Source organism: Pygocentrus nattereri, chromosome 15 (genome assembly GCF_015220715.1).
Source record: "Pygocentrus nattereri isolate fPygNat1 chromosome 15, fPygNat1.pri, whole genome shotgun sequence".
Taxonomy (NCBI): domain Eukaryota; kingdom Metazoa; phylum Chordata; class Actinopteri; order Characiformes; family Serrasalmidae; genus Pygocentrus; species Pygocentrus nattereri.
In genome coordinates, this window is record NC_051225.1 from 23,449,694 (window position 1) to 23,468,973 (window position 19,280).

At 38.6% G+C, this 19,280-nt stretch overlaps 1 long non-coding RNA gene across 2 annotated transcripts; it reads right to left on the bottom strand.

The window, feature by feature from the left end:
• Positions 1-9,275: 9,275 nt before the first annotated feature.
• LOC108438691 lies at positions 9,276-13,922 on the bottom strand. Of its 2 annotated transcripts, XR_001858710.2 has the most exons (4): positions 13,836-13,922; positions 9,943-10,035; positions 9,761-9,850; positions 9,276-9,287 (listed from the first exon to the last, which is right to left on the bottom strand). It is a non-coding gene; the product is annotated as an uncharacterized LOC108438691 (long non-coding RNA). The 2 variants fall into 2 exon arrangements; XR_005131557.1 differs by lacking the exon at positions 9,276-9,287 and having other exon boundaries at positions 9,437-9,850.
• Between the last annotated feature and the right edge of the window lie 5,358 nt (positions 13,923-19,280).

A 19,280-nucleotide genomic window follows, 5' to 3' on the forward strand; every position in this document is an offset into this window, starting at 1 on the left:
CTCCGAGCAGCATTTAACCTGGTGGAACATTCAGTGTAGCATCTTTTCTGTCTGGATACCTTGGCCAAGACCAGGCTGAGGTACTTTTCCAGCCCCACTCACATGAACCGATAAGTCTGATAATAAATTATTGCTGTATCTTTTTATGTGTACATTCAAATGTATTACTGAGTTGTATCTTATTCTTTCTTCATTATAGTTGGTTGCTGAGGTGGGCGGGTGGCTTGTACTCAAACCCCCAGCACTGTGGATCACTGGATGGTGATCTGCAGTGCTAGGGGCAAGGTATGTGAAATGATCCTTTAGGTTCAACTGTGTGGATACTTTTCTATGTTAAAATTGCCTCTAACACATTCTAACTGGTGGTTCCTCATTTTTGAGATCACTCTGGGCTCCGGGCAGCATTTAACCTGGTGGAACATTCAGTGTAGCATCTTTTCTGTCTGGATACCTTGGCCAAGACCAGGCTGAGGTACTTTTCCAGCCCCACTCACATGAACTGCTACTTCTGATAATGGATTATTGCTGTATGTTTTTATATGTACATTCAAATTTATTACTAAGATGTATCGTATTTTTTTTTCTTATAGTTGTTCGCTGAGGTGGGTGGGTGGCTTGTACTCAACCCCCAGCACTGTGGATCACTGGATGGTTATCTGCAGTGCTAGGGGCAAGGTATGTGAAATGATCCTTTAGGTTCAACTGTGTGGATACTTTTCTATGTTAAAATTGCCTCTAACACATTCTATCTGTTGGTTCCTCATTTTTGAGATCACTCTTGGCTCCGGGCAGCATTTAACCTGGTGGAACATTCTGTGTGGCGTCTGTTCCTTCTTGATACCTTGGCCAAGACCAGGCTGAGGTACTTTTCCAGCCCCACTCACATGAACTGATACTTCTGATAATGGATTATTGCTGTATGTTTTTATATGTACATTCAATTTTATTACCAAGATGTATCTTATTTTTTCTTTCGTATAGTTGGTCGCTGAGGTGGGCGGGTGGCTTGTACTCAAACCCCCAGCACTGTGGATCACTGGATGTCGATCTGCAGTACTGGGGGCAAGGTATGTGAAATGATCCTTTAGGTTCAACTGTGTGGATACTTTTCTATCTGTTGGTTCCTCATTTTTGAGATCACTCTTGGCTCCGGGTAGCATTTAACCTGGTGGAACATTCTATGTGGCGTCTGTTCTATCTGGATACCTTGGCCAAGACCAGGCTGAGGTACTTTTCCAGCCCCACTCACATGAACTGATACTTCTGATAATGGATTATTGCTGTATGTTTTTATATGTACATTCAATTTTATTACTAAGATGTATCGTATTTTTTTTTTCTCATGTTGCTGAGGTGGGCGGGTGGCTTGTACTCAAACCCCCAGCACTGTGGATCACTGGATGTTGATGTGCAGTGCTGGGGGCAGGGTATGTGAAATGATCCTTTAGGTTCAACTTTGTGGATACTTTTCTATGTTAAAATTGCCTCTAACACATTCTAACTGGTGGTTCCTCATTTTTGAGATCACTCTGGGCTCCGGGCAGCATTTAACCTGGTGGAACATTCAGTGTATCATCTTTTCTGTCTGGATACCTTGGACAAGACCAGGCTCAGGTACTTTTCCAGCCCCACTCACATGAACTGATGCTTCTGATAATGGATTATTGCTGTATGTTTTTATATGTACATTCAAATGTATTACTGAGTTGTATCTTATTCTTTCTTCATTTTAGTTGGTCGCTGAGGTGGGCGGGTGGCTTGTACTCAAACCCCCAGCACTGTGGATCACTGGATGTTGATCTGCAGTACTGGGGGCAAGGTATGTGAAATGATCCTTTAGGTTCAACTGTGTGGATACTTTTCTATGTTAAAATTGCCTCTAACACATTCTATCTGTTGGTTCCTCATTTTTGAGATCACTCTTGGCTCCGGGCAGCATTTAACCTGGTGGAACATTCTATGTGGCGTCTGTTCTATCTGGATACCTTGGCCAAGACCAGGCTGAGGTACTTTTCCAGCCCCACTCACATGAACTGATACTTCTGATAATGGATTATTGCTGTATGTTTTTATATGTACGTTCAATTTTATTACTAAGATGTATCGTATTTTTTTTTTCTCATGTTGCTGAGGTGGGCGGGTGGCTTGTACTCAAACCCCCAGCACTGTGGATCACTGGGTGGTGATCTGCAGTGCTGGGGGCAGGGTATGTGAAATGATCCTTTTGGTTGAACTGTGTGGATACTTTTCTGTGTTAAAATTGCCTTTTACACATTCTACCTGTTGACTCCTCATTTTTGAGATCACTCTGGGCTCCGAGCAGCATTTAACCTGGTGGAACATTCTGTGTGGCGTCTTTTCTACCTGGATGCCTTGGCTAAGACCAGGCTGAGGTACGTTTCCAGGCCAACGCACATGAACTGATACTTCTTATAATAAATTATTGCTGTATCTTTTTATGTGTACATTCAAGTGTATTACTGAGATGTATCTTAATCTCTCTTCATTATAGTTGGTCGCTGAGGTTGGTGGGTGGCTTGTACTCTTTCCCCCAGCACTGTGTATCACTGGATTGTGGTCTGCAGTGCTGGGGGCAAGGTATGTGAAACTCTCATTTTGGTTGAACTGTGTGGATACTTTTCTATGTTAAAACTGTCTCTGGTGGAATATTCTGTGTCACATCTTTTCTGTCTGGATACCTTGGCCAAGATCAGTTGCAGTTGAACAATTCAAGTGGAGCAAACACACTAGTGAAGGTAGCTAATAATACCCTTGTTCCTAAGCTAGTTTCTTAGAAAGTCTCTCTCATCCTCCAAATCCTTGATTTATTGTTCTTGCCATCGTAGCTTCTCTTCAAGAAGCTCACACTTATACCTGGAAGATGTACCTGCATTAAAACACAAACGTAAAATAAATACATGAAAAAATAAATAAAAGGAATAAATCAATGTTTTAAAAATTATAGCAATTAAAATTGATAGAAATATATTTTCAGGCTGTACTATGTATCAGAGGACAATGATATAAAATTAAATGTTTGTTTTCTGTAAATTAACCACATTATGGACTTTTATGCTAGTTGACTACAGAGCATTAACTGCTTGATCCAGGCGAGCTACCCTTGTCCTTTGTCTGATCTAGTACTGTAATGATAGGAAAATATTAATATCATATTCAACTTTTTAAAATTATTCTATACACAACACTGATGAGCTGTTACTCACCCTCATGGTGCTCCTTTTCACCAGGGACATTACATTCACTCGCCTCCTCTGCAGTTTCAAGAGCTTTGATTCGTTTGTTAGCCCGCTTTTTGGCCTGTGAGTGACAATAACAACAGTAATGTAACTTAGGAAGTAAAACTAGTCTTACATTTTATAATCACATTTTATCTGTAAGATCAAAAAATTACAAGTTAGATTAGCTATTGGTGTTATATTGGACTCAGGGTCAAGCTAGCTGGCTAGCTAGTTAACTATGTAGCTACATGCTAACGTTGGCTGATTTAGCTGAATACCCTTAACCATTAAACAATCACTCGCAATGTTCAGTGTTAAGTCATTTATATGTGGAATATATTTCATTCTTTGTTAACATCAAATATCAAACATAAGTTTGATAAGTTAACACCAACGATTTAGTAAACTGTTTATTCTGTAGTTCAGGTAATGCACACTGTGGACGAAACCAGTCCTGCGTGTTCGTTGATGCAAAATAAATGAGACGAGTAGATCAGACTGAAGTGAAACAAACGGTTTTATTACAGAATTCTGGAGAGGTTACAAACAGAGAACATGCATCATGTATCTCCCAAGTAAGCTCTGACCCCTTCTCATCTGACTCCCTTTTTATAGTCGCATGACCGCTCCTTCCTTACCCCAGCCTCCAATGTGTGCGTTAGGCCATCTCACTAATCCACATCATAAAAGTTTAAGGATGCGCTCGAGACGTGAGCGCGTCTGCAAGGTCAGCTTAAGGTATTCCCTGTGTTTACCAACTCCCCCCGTTTTCCAGACGATGGCTCTGCTTATCTGACCAGATGAACCACATGTGTGGTGTGCTAATCCCAGGGTCTACTACTATTAGCTTCGAGGTATTTCCTGTTACCTGACATCTTTGTGCATTCCAACATTAGTCAGCACACAGCCTTATGTGCTGACTCTTAGCTCTTAGAATTGTACAATATAACCATTATGCTTTCAATGCAAGACATAATACATCTTAAAAAGTAATATGAACAATACTAAGGCTAATAATTCCACAACACATAGTGGCTACTCAGGGCGGCTGTCACAGTAGCCTCAATTCTGAACGTTGCATATGACTGATTAACCTGTACCGTAGCGAGAAATGGGAGATGTGACCTCTGCACTTTCATTTTTAAGGGTGTGTCGTGACGAGTGCCACAACACACAATCCGGAGGTCCAACCCGAAAAGGTTCAATTTTTGAGAGGTCTCATCCACACTTGGATCCACTACATTTACAGGTAAGCACGGTTATGAGCAAAAATGATATAAGAAATAACATCAGTGGTTTTAGCAGGCCATACGAAATCCAAGTAAGGCTTGGTTAGAGCTGTGATTAGGCTGTGACTTGCATACTCCAAAGGCTCATCAATTCCCTCGTGATAAATAAAACAGAGCATCACTCAAGATGTTAGACACGTGTCCCGAAAGGCAAATGGTATGGGGAGATGAGCATATTAAAAGGGGAATGATAAATGGGTAATAAGAGCATATTTTAAGGTTTGGATATTATCGTTATACAAATTTCTTTAAAGGGTGAATATCTTGTGTTTTTCTTGTGGTATATTTTTTTTCCTCTAAGGTCATTGGTCGCCTTTACATGACCAGTTTTAAACCTCTCAGTATCCCATGCAATTAAACAGGCTGTTTTTTCTTACTCTGCCTTTAAAACTGATGTATGCAAATGATTTCTTTTCTGATTGGCTGCCTGTATTACAGTGGAATCAAAAAGTTGTTTGGGCTGAAACATGTCTCATAATTTGGTTGTGAATGGGTTTCCTTCACAGTTTTATTAACTGATTCTGATTTCATTGTAAACCCTGATGATAAAAGTGTAGTTTAATGTAAAAACATTTTTCTTTGTATCTTTTATTCAGTTTTGCTCAGGGGCTCCGTCTTCGCCAGGTAGATATGCTTCAAGAGGGCATCACAACCTTAAGCAAACTTGCTAGCAAACTGCGCAAAGTGTCTAAGTCTGCCATGAAAAGAATGAGGAGAGTGAAAAAGCAGAAAATTGGAAGCCCACGGGAAGTAGTGGTGATTGATGAAAGTAAATTTGGCCACAAATGCAAAGTAAGTTTATTCAACTTTCTCTGTTTTGTAGTCATGAGACAATACACTCAGGCTCTGATACAACGTGTGCATATACACTTAATACCTATGTTTTAGGCATTCTTTGTGCAATACTGTTTTTTTCACTCTAGAGCCAAATGGTTATATGTGTTATTTAAGCATCAGTTAGCTACAATCAAGCCTGTACTGTGGCGGGTGACTCCTTTAGTTTGAACCTGTATTGTGGTGCCTTGATCTTTAGCCAACTAGCTAAGCTGGACGGCTGCTAAGTAGGGGAACGGAACCAGCAAACATTAGCCTAGCTAGGAGCCTACAGATCCAAACACTACAAAACATGTTTAATATTCAGCTTTCTTTGTAGATACTTTAAACCAGAATCAAACCTTTTGTGGCGAGTAGAGCAGTTTGCATGCTAAATTAATGTTAAACAGCTCCTCTCCTCTTTATTGTTAGTTTGATGGTTTTGCTGAATGGTGGAATAAAATAGTGCATTCTTTTATGTACTTGGTGATAACGCGATCCTGGTGAACTTATTTGATTGTTTTTAGTTTTGAAATAACACAAAATGCAGTGGTACAGTCCAAACATAGAACCAGTCAGTGAATAACTACGTTATTGCATTTTCCCACTCAAAGGTTCCATGGTCGTGAGCAAGGTTAGCTAACTGCTTTGAGAAAACCATGTTGAGCATAGTCTGTAAGCGTTCAGTGTTGACCTGTCCTTGTGTAGAAATGCCAATATAACAGTTACTGTCCATGCTCAGAACCCTACAGTGGGAAAGAGACGTAGGAGAGCGCATCTTTTGATGATTTGTGTTAGCCATCCTCTGGCACTTCATCAGTGGTATTACTCATAATACCACTGTGTCTGATACACCCACTCCACCTCTGCTGAGAATGGACCACCACCCAAATAATATCAAGACAACAGCTAAGGCTGGCAACTCAGCCCTGTAAAATTCCTGCACATGTAATCAGTGGCTTGCTTTTTTACGAACCTCATTCAGATATCAGTTCAGCTACAGAACTTAATTTTTAAGTTAATGTGTTGAAATGCTGCCTCTTGCCTAAACATGTCACCAGCAATGTACCTTTCCTGAACAGTTGTCCCTGTCTTTAGGGTATATGGTGTAACCAGATAAAAAGAAGCAGTTTAAACTTCATAAGGAATACTAAAAATGCTTGAATGTTGTGTCCAGAAAGGATTTTTTTCTGCAAAGGTGACCAAAGACTTGGATAATCCAGGGAAATCCTGGATGGGTAGCCAGCCTAACAATAGCAGTCATGTGATCAGAAACTGACTAAAAATGAAAGGGGTAGAAAATGGCCAACACAAATGTGTTGCAACAGATGAACTCTCTTGTGCCTAAAACATATTTTTTCCTAATTTCTAATTAGGTATCCAGTAAGTGTATGTGAACAAACTGATTGTATAATTAATCATGCCACAACAGGTAGTCTGTAACTACAACTTATGACATCATTAAAACACCACTCGTTTTGGTAGGAGTTTCTTTTTCATTTTTCATCTTACTGAAAATCCAAAAACAGACCCAAAACATTTAGTTACTCATCCATTCTCAATTTGTAGCCTAACTGGAGTCCTTGATATTTCACTTGTCAGTGTGTGTTAATTTTAGTCATGTCATCATTTTATTTTGCAACACACAGTATGGGGCCAAATTTTGCATTACACTTTTATTATATTGTGAAAAATATTACAACAAAGTATTATCTGTACTTAATATTTTGTCATTTTACAGCAATGTTTGGACTAAAATGAAAAAGAAATATCTCTACATCAAATTTTTGTCTTTTACATTTCAGTACAGCCAGGGAAGAAGCAGTAACCGAAAGTCATGGGTGTTTGGGATGCTGGGTGTTCAGGCTCTTGAGTGGAGTCCAGTGTTGCGCATTGTGAAGCGTAGATCCAAAAGACACCTAATGCCCATCCTGAAGAACTACGTGAGGCGTGGGAGCACATTAACATCAGACGGGTGGAGATCAAATCGCTGTCTTTCTAATGAGGGTTATCTTCATCTCATAGTCCATCATGAAGAATCTTTTGTTGAGCCTACGACAGGGGCACATACTCAAAACATTGAGCGGATGTGGGGCATTTGCAAATCCACTGTATGGAGGCTACGAGGCAACGGATCTGAAATATCACTGAAGGAACATTTGGATTTAATAGAATGGACCTACTGGAGGGGAAATAAGCAAAGGGAAGGTCCTCTTGGCATGCTTTTACATGACATAAGAAAAAAGATTCTAGTTCTTTAGTGCTGCATTTTGTGGAATAGCATCAAAATAACATGGAATGTGATGTACTAAATTGTCAAATGAATGAATTCTGACATTAATTTGTTATTGCAGTAATTTGTCATTCCAACTGTAAAAGGTTGTCTTTAGTAAAAGTAAGTTCAGTTAAGTTCAGTTGCTTTTGCATTTTTTACTCGATTTTACACTGTAGCACCTGAAACATCTATTATACACAACATGCAAGCTCTGAAGCCACTAGTTTTGAACATTTTAACAACTAAATGTAAATAAATTGAACAAATTGACTTATTGAAACTCTATTTAGCACTTTTTAGCCTTTAATTAGTGCTGATCATAACTCCACTTTAGAATATGGAACAAATCATGAAGCATTAGTGACTATGATAATATAGGTGATAATTCATGCTCAATAATTCAGCATAACAAGGCATGAAGAAAGTGCTAATTGTGAGTTATAATGACTAATAAGGCAATTATTTCTGACTTTCATGTAACAGATCTCTATTTATGTGCTAATACAGATCATAATGAATAAAGATTAATACATAGTGAATAAACTATTTAGAAGTGCCTAATTCAGGCTTTATTGAACAAATAATAAGAACTTAATAAGCCACCAATGTGTGTTCCTTAAAATAAAGTGTTACCTAAAATTACCTCTAACATATTCTATCTGTTGGTTCCAAATTTTTGAGATCACTCTGGGCTCTGGGCAGCATTTAACCTCATGGAACATTCTGAGTAGTGTGTTTTCTATCTGGATGCCTTGACCCAGACCAGGCTGAGGTAGTTTTCCAGTCCCACTCACATGAACTGACATTTGTGAATATAAATCATTACTGTAACCCTTTATGATCTGACACTATAATGAATAATATATAAGATGAAATGAATGAATATAAAATTTCCTAAATTATATCTCGTTGGTATCTCTCAACCTCCCGCACAACCTCCCGCAATGAGTGCTGTGTCGGTGCTGCACTGTCCTGCCTGTTTAATTTATCTTATTTATTGTTTGTAGTTTAATTTTTTTTTGCACATGATGTCTGCATGTTTGCGCTTTGTACTTTTTGTTCCTTGTACTGTTGTTCCTGGAGGAACGTAATTTCACTCCACTGTGTACTTGTACATAGATGGAATGAAAATAAATGCCGGACTTGTTATTAAGTATATACACTGCTCAAAAAAATAAAGGGAACACTCAAATAACACATCCTAGATCTGAATGAATGAAATATTCTCATTGAATACTTTGTTCTGTTCTGTACAATGTTGAATGTGCTGACAACAAAATCACACAAAAATCATCAATGGAAATCAAATTTATTAACCAATGCAGGCCTGGATTTGGAGTCACACACAAAATTAAAGTGGAAAAACACTACAGGCTGATCCAACTTTGATGTAATGTCCTTAAGAAAAGTCAAAATGAGGCTCAGTATTGTGTGTGGCCTCCACGTGCCTGCATGACCTTCCTACAACGCCTGGGCATGCTCCTGATGAGGTACCTCTGGCGAGCACTTGGAGGGCTGTGCGGCCCTCCAAAGAAATGCCACCCCACACCATTACTGACCTACTGCCAAACCGGTCATGCTGAAGGATGTTGCAGGCAGCAGATCGCTCTCCACGGCGTCTCCAGACTCTGTCACGCCTGTCACATGTGCTCAGTGTGAACCTGCTTTCATCTGTGAAGAGCACAGGGTGAAAACTATTGGTGTCTCCCAAACACACTACTGAAGTACTTTGTAGTGCACATTTTCTCCTGTTCTAACATGACCACTTCAATTTAGGAAGCACTTGTAGCTTCGTTACAAGTTAGCTAGATTAGGTTAGAGCAACATTGAAATATGCAGGAACAGGATTGGTAATCATTGCAGTATACTACAGATATATCCATACCTCTCAGCCAAATTATAGGATTCACTATTTTGGTGGAATACTCTTCATCCAAAATTGGCCCACATCTTAGAATGTGGGCCAGTGCATTTTTAAATAGTTTGAGATGATTGTGATGCCCGTCAGTTCATCAATGCTGACTACCACTTAGTTTGACCTCTCTTCGAAGTCTGATTCTTGGAAAACCAATGAAGACTAACATGAGTTTTAAGAGACCATCTACAGACAAAACATTTTTGAGACAACTAAGTTTATAACTTACTGTTGCAGATTCTTTGAGAGCTATCAATGACCTGATGACAGCTGGATGCTTTTTGCATTCATCTTGATGTTGCATCCAGCGATGAACTGCCTATATAGAACATACAAAAATACTTGCTTAACAAAATACATGTGCGCAGTTCTGCTAACTCTTCTTATTCCATGGTTATGAGAAAATGTTACCTAAAGAACATGAAACCAAGACAGCGATATTATACAGTGTGGAAACACTTTCTGTACAGCATTGACTTGAGGTCTCTGTCTACCATGACACACCTGAAAATACATCACACACACACACACACACACACACACACACATATATATACATATGAGAAAATACAACTGATGCTGATGATGACTGACTATTAAAGGAGACTTTCATAGTTCTTCATTGCAGCATAATTGAAAAAGATTATGGAAAAAAAAAATCAATGATTCCATGTGGTTTGATGTGAAACGCTCCATTCTAAAGAAACTAATCAGAACAAGTACATTTTGAGTGATTTTATGGGTGCAAAAGAGGCTACAATATGAAATGATTGTTGACCTTCTGATTGGCCTGAGAAGTGGGAGTCTCTCTTATCAGCATTTAAAAATGGCGCCTTTTAAGTCAACCCTGAACATACATTATTTTATCAAAGCAACTACAATATTGTCTATTTTATCAGTCTAGGAGGTGGCAGCCCTATAAACCTGTAAGGACTATGCCTTTAATATCAGGCTCAAAGTACATGACTGAGTATTATTAAAGAGGAAACAGCATGAAATGACCATTGGCCTTCTTATCAGCCTGAGGGGTGATGGTCTTCACAATTTGGCGTATAGTGTCTTGTGCATCAAAACACAGCAAAAGTGTATCTCTGATTTCATTTTGCAAAAAACTGTGGAATTCCCTTTTACATGTATTTCACATAGCAAGTGCAGGAGTTAGAACAAGATAACTGAGCTAAATGAAACCTGAAAAGTCACCAGACAGAAGGAATACTTGAGTTAAAACTGTCACTGTGGAGTTATCCAGTAATCCTGGATTAGTATCTTCTTTATTTTAAGCGAAGAGCTTTTTCTTATAAAGCCCCCAAACTCTGGAATGACCTCCCAGAAACTGTTCGGAACTCAGACACAGTCTCAATCTTTAAGACTAGGCTGAAAACTCACTTGTTTAGTTTAGCTTTTGGTAGCTAATGTTCCCCCTTAGATAAAGGCAGCAGTTCCAGGGGTCCATGGACACAGGGAATTATAGTAAATTGAGATGCTGGTGCTGTCGTCCCGCTGCTCGCACGCGGTCACTCAAGTTTGTGGACGGTGGAGCGGAGGGATGCCAAACTCTCTCAGAGTACTGCCGTGTCTGTGTCTCCTTCTGGTTCTCTCCTTTTAGTTAAGCTGTCATAGTCAGATCTGCCGGAGTCATTAGCCACACTCTGTAAATGTTTACATCCCTTGTTTATGTACAAACAGATAGAATAAAACTAATTCCCTCTCCCTGCTTTCTTCCCGAGTATACAATCACCCATATGTTTGGTCGGACACTGAAGGATGACCGACTGCCGAGTCCTCCTGCTACCCACTTCAGACCAGCTGCCCATGGCCCAGCTGCCACAACCTGCCACCACCTGTACATTCTTTGTACATTCTTACAATCCTGTTAAAACTTTGTCTTTTCCGAAATTCTGTAAAGCTGCTTTGTGACAACATCCGTTGTAAAAAGCGCTATACAAATAAATTTGATTTGATTTGATCAAAGTAAGTGATATTAAAAGCACTACAGAAATTGGTCACTGGCCTACAAATTAGCCATGCAGGCATTTTAAGTCATGTTAAATAAATTGCAGTAAATTCAAACAATGGCTTTCTAATCAGCCTCAAAACAAAAGGTTTTCCATCTGCCTCTGAGACTAGTATACTTCATACCAGCCTGTAAGGCATACAAGCAAGTAATGCCAAAAAGTGATCACTGAACTTCTAATCAGCCTGTGACATGGCAAAATTTCCTATGAGCCTTTCAGCATAAGACCTTGTACATCAGTCTTGAAGTAAATGAAAATGTAAACCATGTCAAGCAACAATGTGAAATGATCACTGGCTTTCTAATCAACCTCAGAGGGATCTTAAGTAAGCCATGTTATATAAATGACAGTAAATTTTCATTGCCCTTCTAATGAGTCTGGAAAGAAAGAGGTGTTTTCCATCAGTCTTTGAGGCTAGTTTACTTCACATCAGACTGGAAAACATACAAATAAACACAAAATAAGTGATCGCTGACATTCTGAACGGCCTGTGAGATATTTTTATATCTGCTTTTCAGCATGGCAAATTTCACATCAGTCTTGCAGTTAATCAAAATGTACACAATGATAAGCAATGTGAAATGATCACTGGCCTTATAATCATTAAAATACATTTTCATTAGCCTTCCAATCAGCCTTAATCAACAGGTGTCTATCAGCCTCCAAAGCTAGTTTACTTCACGTCAGCCTGGAAGGCATAACAAAGCAACACCAAATAAGTGATCACTGATCTCCAAATCAGCCTTTGTGGTGGCATTATTTCCCTTCAGCCTTTGAGCGTGACACCTTTCACTTGAAGTAAATCATAATGTAAATAATGTCAGGCAATGTTAAACAATCACTGTCCTTATAATATACCTTAAAGGGATCTTATGCCATGTTAAATAATTAGCCTAGAAAGCAAGAGGTTTTTCCACCAGTCTCTGAGGCTAGTTTACTTCACATCAGCCTGGAAGTAGAATAAGTGATCGCTGACAGCCTCTGAGATATTTATATATCAGCCTTTCTACATGGCAACATCAGCCTTGAAATAAATTGAAATATAAGCAATGTTAAGCACAAATATAAAGTGACTACTGGCTGCCTAGCCTTGGAGATTCCATTCAGCCAGGTGCTTTCCATTAGCCTCTGAGACTAGTTTACTTTACATCAGCCTAGAAGGCACATAATTAAAGTAACATTAAAAAAAGTGGCCATTGACCTTCTAATCAGTCTGTGAGGTGGCAATACTTTGTCAGTCGTTCAACATGCCACATTTTATATCAGTCTTAAAGTAAATTGGAATTAAACAATGTTAAACAACAATGTAAAATTATCACTGGCTGTCTAATCAGCTTTAGAGACATCTTAAATAAGTCTTGTTATATAACTGATAGCACAATTTCATTGGCCTTCCAATCAGCTCGGAAGGCAAAAAGTATTTATCAGCCTGGAAGGCACAGAACTAAACACTACATATGTAATCACTGACCTGCTAAACAGCCTGTCAGATGGCAATATTTCTATATCAGCCTTTTAACTTGGCAACTTTTACATCAGCCTTGAAGTAAATTGAAACATAAGCAATATCAAGCAACAATCTGCTTGTGAGGTATGGACAGGAAGTTTTCATTGGCTTTCCCATCAGCCTGGAAGGCATAATAACAAGCAACAATTTGAAATGATCGCTGGCCTTCCATTTCTATTTTGAGATCGCTTTAATTTTACTTCATCATAAGTATATTCTAATTCAGAAAAAAGCCAGAGCAGCTTTAATATATAAATACCATGCATCTAATGATGTACAGTTTGCTTCATCAGCCTCTGCAAAGTGCAGTTAAATCAGCCTGGAAAGCATTTAGGTATTTCCAGTATCTGACTTGGAGGCAAGTATCCTGTACATTACAAAAACCTGATAAACTATGAAACAGCCATAGAGCTAAACTTCTAATCAGCCTGTTTTCGTGTCAATTGCATTGCAGTCAGACTGAAAGGATGCATATTTTCCTTTTCAGCTTTGGAAGCAGTTTACAATACCATTCTGACCTCACTAAAAAGACAGCAGCATTTTATTTATATGAAGGATAATCCTGCTGTTTGTTTTATTTCTCTCAGTTTCGACACATCAACGCTGTTTTAGCTAGCCAACCTGCTAAAAACATTTAGAGCCGCTGCTCCATTTAGCTGTGCAAACATAGGTAATGAGTAGTTTTCAGTCACTTTACTGATATTTCCAACAATGTACTCGTATTTACAGCTGATCTCACGTTACAAACAATATGTGTTCACATCTTCATGTTTATAACTTACCAAATATGCAGCAGCGGCAGCGGCAGCAAAGACTGTCCGAGACAGAACCGGTGTTCTGTCGAGTTGTGCTACGCATCGATATTTGCTACTTTGCGCTTTTGCGCATGCGCAGACCCACAGCCTTGTCATCCTAACCATTTAGCTATATATATATATATATATATATATATATATATATATATATATATATATGCATATATGGTTTGTATACAGAAGTTATAATAAAGAAGTTAAAATAAACTGCATATCCATGCTTCCCTTGTCCATACGGTGCACACAGAGTAAGTAGTGATGTAAAAAGATATGGGTCTGTACTGGAAGCATTTTTCGATAAGGGATGCACTATTTGACATGTGATATTAGTCTATCGAGATATGCTACACATGGAAAATATTTAATAAGGAAGTTATAATGGATTTAAATCCATGCTTCCCTTGTCCATACAGTGCACGTACTTGATTTTGTAATTAAATGCGTCATAATACTGAGTTAGGCTCTATTTAAAACACACCGGTGTTCTGTCGAATTGTGCTGCTTTGTCGAAAAATGCTACCGTAGCGTTAATCGTCAGCAGACTCTATCGATCTGTGCTACTCCATCGAGAAATGCTACCTCATCGGTTTACACTTCCAGTTGTGTGTTTCCCATTAAATAGAGCCTAACTCAGTATTATGACGCATTTAATTACAAAATCAAGTACGTGCACTGTATGGACAAGGGAAGCATGGATTTAAATCCATTTCCATTCCAAAATTCCATTCCAAATCCATTACCAACTAAATATTTTCCATGTGTAGCATATCTCGATTGACTAATATCATATGTCAAATAGTGCATCCCTTATCGAAAAATGCTTCCAGTACAGACCCATATTTTTTTTACATCACTACTTACTCTGTGTGCACTGTAAGGAGCCTATATAAATGTTTATAGGTCAGGAAACAATAAAAAAGATAAGAAATTACTCACCTGAACGTATACTCGACAGAAAGGGAGCATAGATTAATGGGCGTGGAAATTTATGACAAGGCTGTGGGTCTGCGCATGCGCAAAAGCGCAAAGTAGCAAATATCGATGCGTAGCACAACTCGACAGAACACCGGCAAAAATTTTTAATCCCAGCGCGGCGCCGAGATTCCGCGACCTGATTGGTTAACTTGAAGGCGGAGCTGTTTGACGATGCTATCATTTGATTGGCTGGAATCGAGGGGGCGGGATGCAGCCTGGAAGGTTGAACAGCCTGTAAATCCACATTGAGGGGAAAATTCTCCACTGTGCGCTTTTAACCAGCAGATTGAAAACTCTCATACTCAGCTTCTGTATTTCAGAGTGGTAGAAGGCAACTTAGCGCTTGGCTCTTTTGACCTGACAGGGTCAGTTCTGGAAATTTGGCTGCTTTTTGTTAAATACAACAACAGAGCCTAATAAAAGCTATATAGTCATATTTTCTGTATTGTTGTGAGTTTCCAAAATCCTCCTAAACGTAAATGTGTTAAAACTATAGTACTTGGGTATTGTAGGTTCTCAAACACAGTTTTTTATACTGTCTTTAATTAAAGAGAAATTCCATGTAATTTTCAAAAGGTCTGCGTAATTCAGTCATTGATATGAACAAACTCATTAGAGCAGTTTTATTTGAAATGGTTCATTGTAGAGAAACGTACTGAAATGGATTTGTTTAATAATGGTGGATCTAGGGCTTGTAATGTCTATAGGTATTCAGGCAACATTATTTGCTGTCTAATTTGACCAGTGGACCAAGACATGTGTATTTATATGTGATGTTTAAAGCAGTTAAATAGTGGTACGTCCAAAGAATCAATATTTCTTTGGGCTGTGTTTTTCTGGTAAAAGCTCTGCATGTATTTCTCCTCTCTGCATGGGATGTAAAAATGTGCTTTTCTCCAATGCATTGTCTAAAAAACATTGCAAAACAACGTTTCAAGCATTCAGCAACATGCTCTTGATCATTACTGTGGTGTACATTTTAGAGGAATGAAACTCTTTAGATGTCTGCTTCCCGTCTCCATCTCTGTAACCAGCTCTGACTTTCTGTTCCTCTAGAAAAGTGCATTTCACATAAAAACACTATGATGACATTGAACTTTTAAGGATATCATCATTAAGAACTTTTGAAAAATCTGCGGAACGCACATCTAAATTGTTTTATTAGTTAAAGTGGAATACTTTGTTTTCAACAATGAGAAAGTGTTTTTATCATAGAAGAAGCGTGTATATTAAAAACCATACAGTACGAGCCGAACTCCAAAGCTGGTTTTCAATGCAGGGCCTTCTGGGCTTGAGGCTCATACACTTTCTGTAGAGGTTGCTGGCCTTGCCTTTCACGCATGGAGATTTCTCCACATCCCTTGACACTTTTTATATTATTATGCACTGTAGATGATGCAGTACCTAAAATCTTTGCCATGTCTGGCTGGAGAACATTTATCTTAAACTGCTGGACTTCTTTGCTCATGCATTTTTGGCAGCATGGTGAGCTGCAGTCAATCCTTGCTTATATGGTGTTAGGTCATCAATTGCCATGTCCCAGGTTTTTTAAAGTATGTGACAGGCAACAAAATCAGCTTATATTTACAAAAAACTAAGAAATTGACCAAATGAAACATTACATTTCTTCTCTTTGTACTGTTTTTGTTCACACAGAAGTGAAATTATATTCATAAATCATTACTGACTGTTTTTATTTACATTGGAAATTTTACCAATTTTTATTAGAGTTTGTAAAATCCTGTGTAAATTAATAAAATAAGTCACTGCATTTGGCTGAAATAATAAAAAATTCTGACCTTAACTAAAGTTGATATATTTTAAACAAACATCTCTGATTGATGGACTCCAGCATATTGAATGCACTGGCAAACTAATCACAACTCAGTCTGCTCCCAATAGTCCTCCATCCTCTTTTCATTGTGTCTTTTTTATTCATTCTTTCTGCTCTGCAGAGATTTGAACCATCTTCTTTCTATATACTGTCTGTCTGACTGATTAAGCTTCTTCTAGTTTTGGTGCAACTGAGTTAAATGTCATCAAATGTTAGAATGATGTTGAATTCTGCTCACATGCAACACGATTTTACACAGTAGCTTATTAATAAAAAGCCTGTAGATTTAGAAATAGTGATCTAAACCTGTTCCTATTCAGAACCTGCAGACTCTACATCACAGAGAGACATCAGTAAAGTTGGCTACCACTAAATAGCTTCATGTTGGTGCCAATGTACATAGACACGTAACTCCTACTTATGTCGTTTATTACTGCTTTATATATCACATATAAATACACATGTGTAGGTTCACTGGTCAAATTAGACAGCAAATAATAATATCAATGGCTGAATTATGCAGACAGTTTGAATATTACTTGGAATTTCTCTTTAATTAAAGACAGTATAAAAACTGTTTGAGAACCTACAATACCCAAGTACTATAGTTTTAACACATTTACGTTTAGGAGGATTTTGCAAATTCACAACAATACAGAAAATATGACTATATAGCTTTAATTAAGGTCTATTGTTTTATTTACCAAAAAGTCTTTTTCATCGGGGCTCTCTGGGAGAGACTCTTATGGCTGTTGTAGTTCCTACTTCGTCCACCAGAGGGCGGTGAGTGTTTTCAGTCTGCTGCTTAAAAGCTCTTCAGATCCGCTCTGCTTTCGCCGGGCGCGGTGGCGCGCGCCTGTAGTCCAAGTTACTGGGAGGCTGAGGCTGGCGGACCGTTTGAGCTCAGGGGTTCTGGGCTGTAGTGGACTATGTCGATCGGGTGTCCGCACTAAGTTCGGTATCGATATGGTGCTCCTGAGGGAGCTCGGGACCACCAGGTCGCCTAAGGAGGGGTGAACCGGCCCAGGTCGGAAACGGAGCAGGTCAAACCCCCCGTGCCGATCAGTAGTGGGATCGCGCCTGTGAATAGACACTGCAGTGCAGCCTGAGTAATACAGCGGGACTCAGTCTTTTACACACTTTATGTTAAACTCAATTATGTCTTTCAATAATAATTCATTTTAAATTTAAACCTTAATATTTGCATATAGATCTTTGATTTGAGAAGTCTCGACCTACAGCAAATGTAAATAGCAGTCTAAACACTACAACTGATAGTTTCTATTGCAGTATTCTGCAAACAGCGATTTATTAGTGCTCGTGATTTTGGTGCCAGAAAACGCCTTTTATAAACAGGAATGTCTGTTGTTTCTCTCCACTTCCGCTGTTAGAAGCTACACGGCGGTGAACACATCACTGCCTCCCCGTGGACAAATACACAAACTACACTACATGTTCTAACAGTTCACTTCTTCGCTAGAGGGAGGCGCGTTGGGCCAGACCTTAGACTACTGATCATGCTTTTTCTGTCCGTATATGTGATCAAAACAATGTACTTTTTACTGTTTTACTATTTATTTCATTATCATTTATTTTAATTCAGTCAAAAGTGTATGAAAATAGAAAAATAAAACCTTACAAACATGTCAGACTTTATTTTAAGTGGTTTGTCTAAATTGTCCTACACTGTAAGTATATTCTCCACAGTCTTCTGGGTACTGCTTTATTTGAAGGTCAAAACATTACTCTTTTAACAACACTTAATAATCATTTGGGATCTAAAGACACCTTTTTTCAGTCATGGTGTAACACAGGCAATATGTTTCTTGGCATTAATTTGAAATGTGAGCATCAGCGATGCAGGTTACCAACTAATAACCCCCCTCCATACATGACAGACCTTGGCCTTTGAAATTCATGCTTATTACAGTCTGAATCGTCCTTTTCTTCTTTGGCCTGGAGAACATAATGTTCCTTTTTTCCACAAACAGTCTGAAATGCTGACTCATCAGACCACAAAACAGACTTTGAATCAGTTCATTCAGAAGTTCATTCAGAAGCTGACAGCATTTCTGGATGCTGTTAAAAACTTCCATTGTACATAGTACAGTCTTAAGTTGAATTTGGGGAATTTGTGGAGCAATGAAAAGTGTTCACTGGTATAAAGTATTTCTGAGTTCATGTGTAATACTAATAACAGAGAATGTTTTTTTAATGCAGGGATCAAGGTTGTTCTATGTAACAAACAGTATTCAGTTGAGTTTTTGGCCTTCAGATTCCTTGAATCCTTACAGGTTGGGCAAATATTCAGTACCAAGAAAAAGACCTCTGTGTAAATGCTTCCAATGCCAGCCTCTCCCCTTGTGGCAACAATGCAACCATGTCTAGGCTAGCCATGCCACCTCCACAGAGTCTTACTAAATGAATTATTATTAAGTTAGTCTTATTAAAAATGATTGAACTGTAATTAGATACTACCCTCATACCAATAAACTACATAGAAGGCATGCCCTGTTATCTAAAGTCAAATGTCAGAGTTTGCTTGGTGTTACAGGAACTTTGGGACCGGGTTCTACAATCACATCTAACAAAAACTTTTTGGG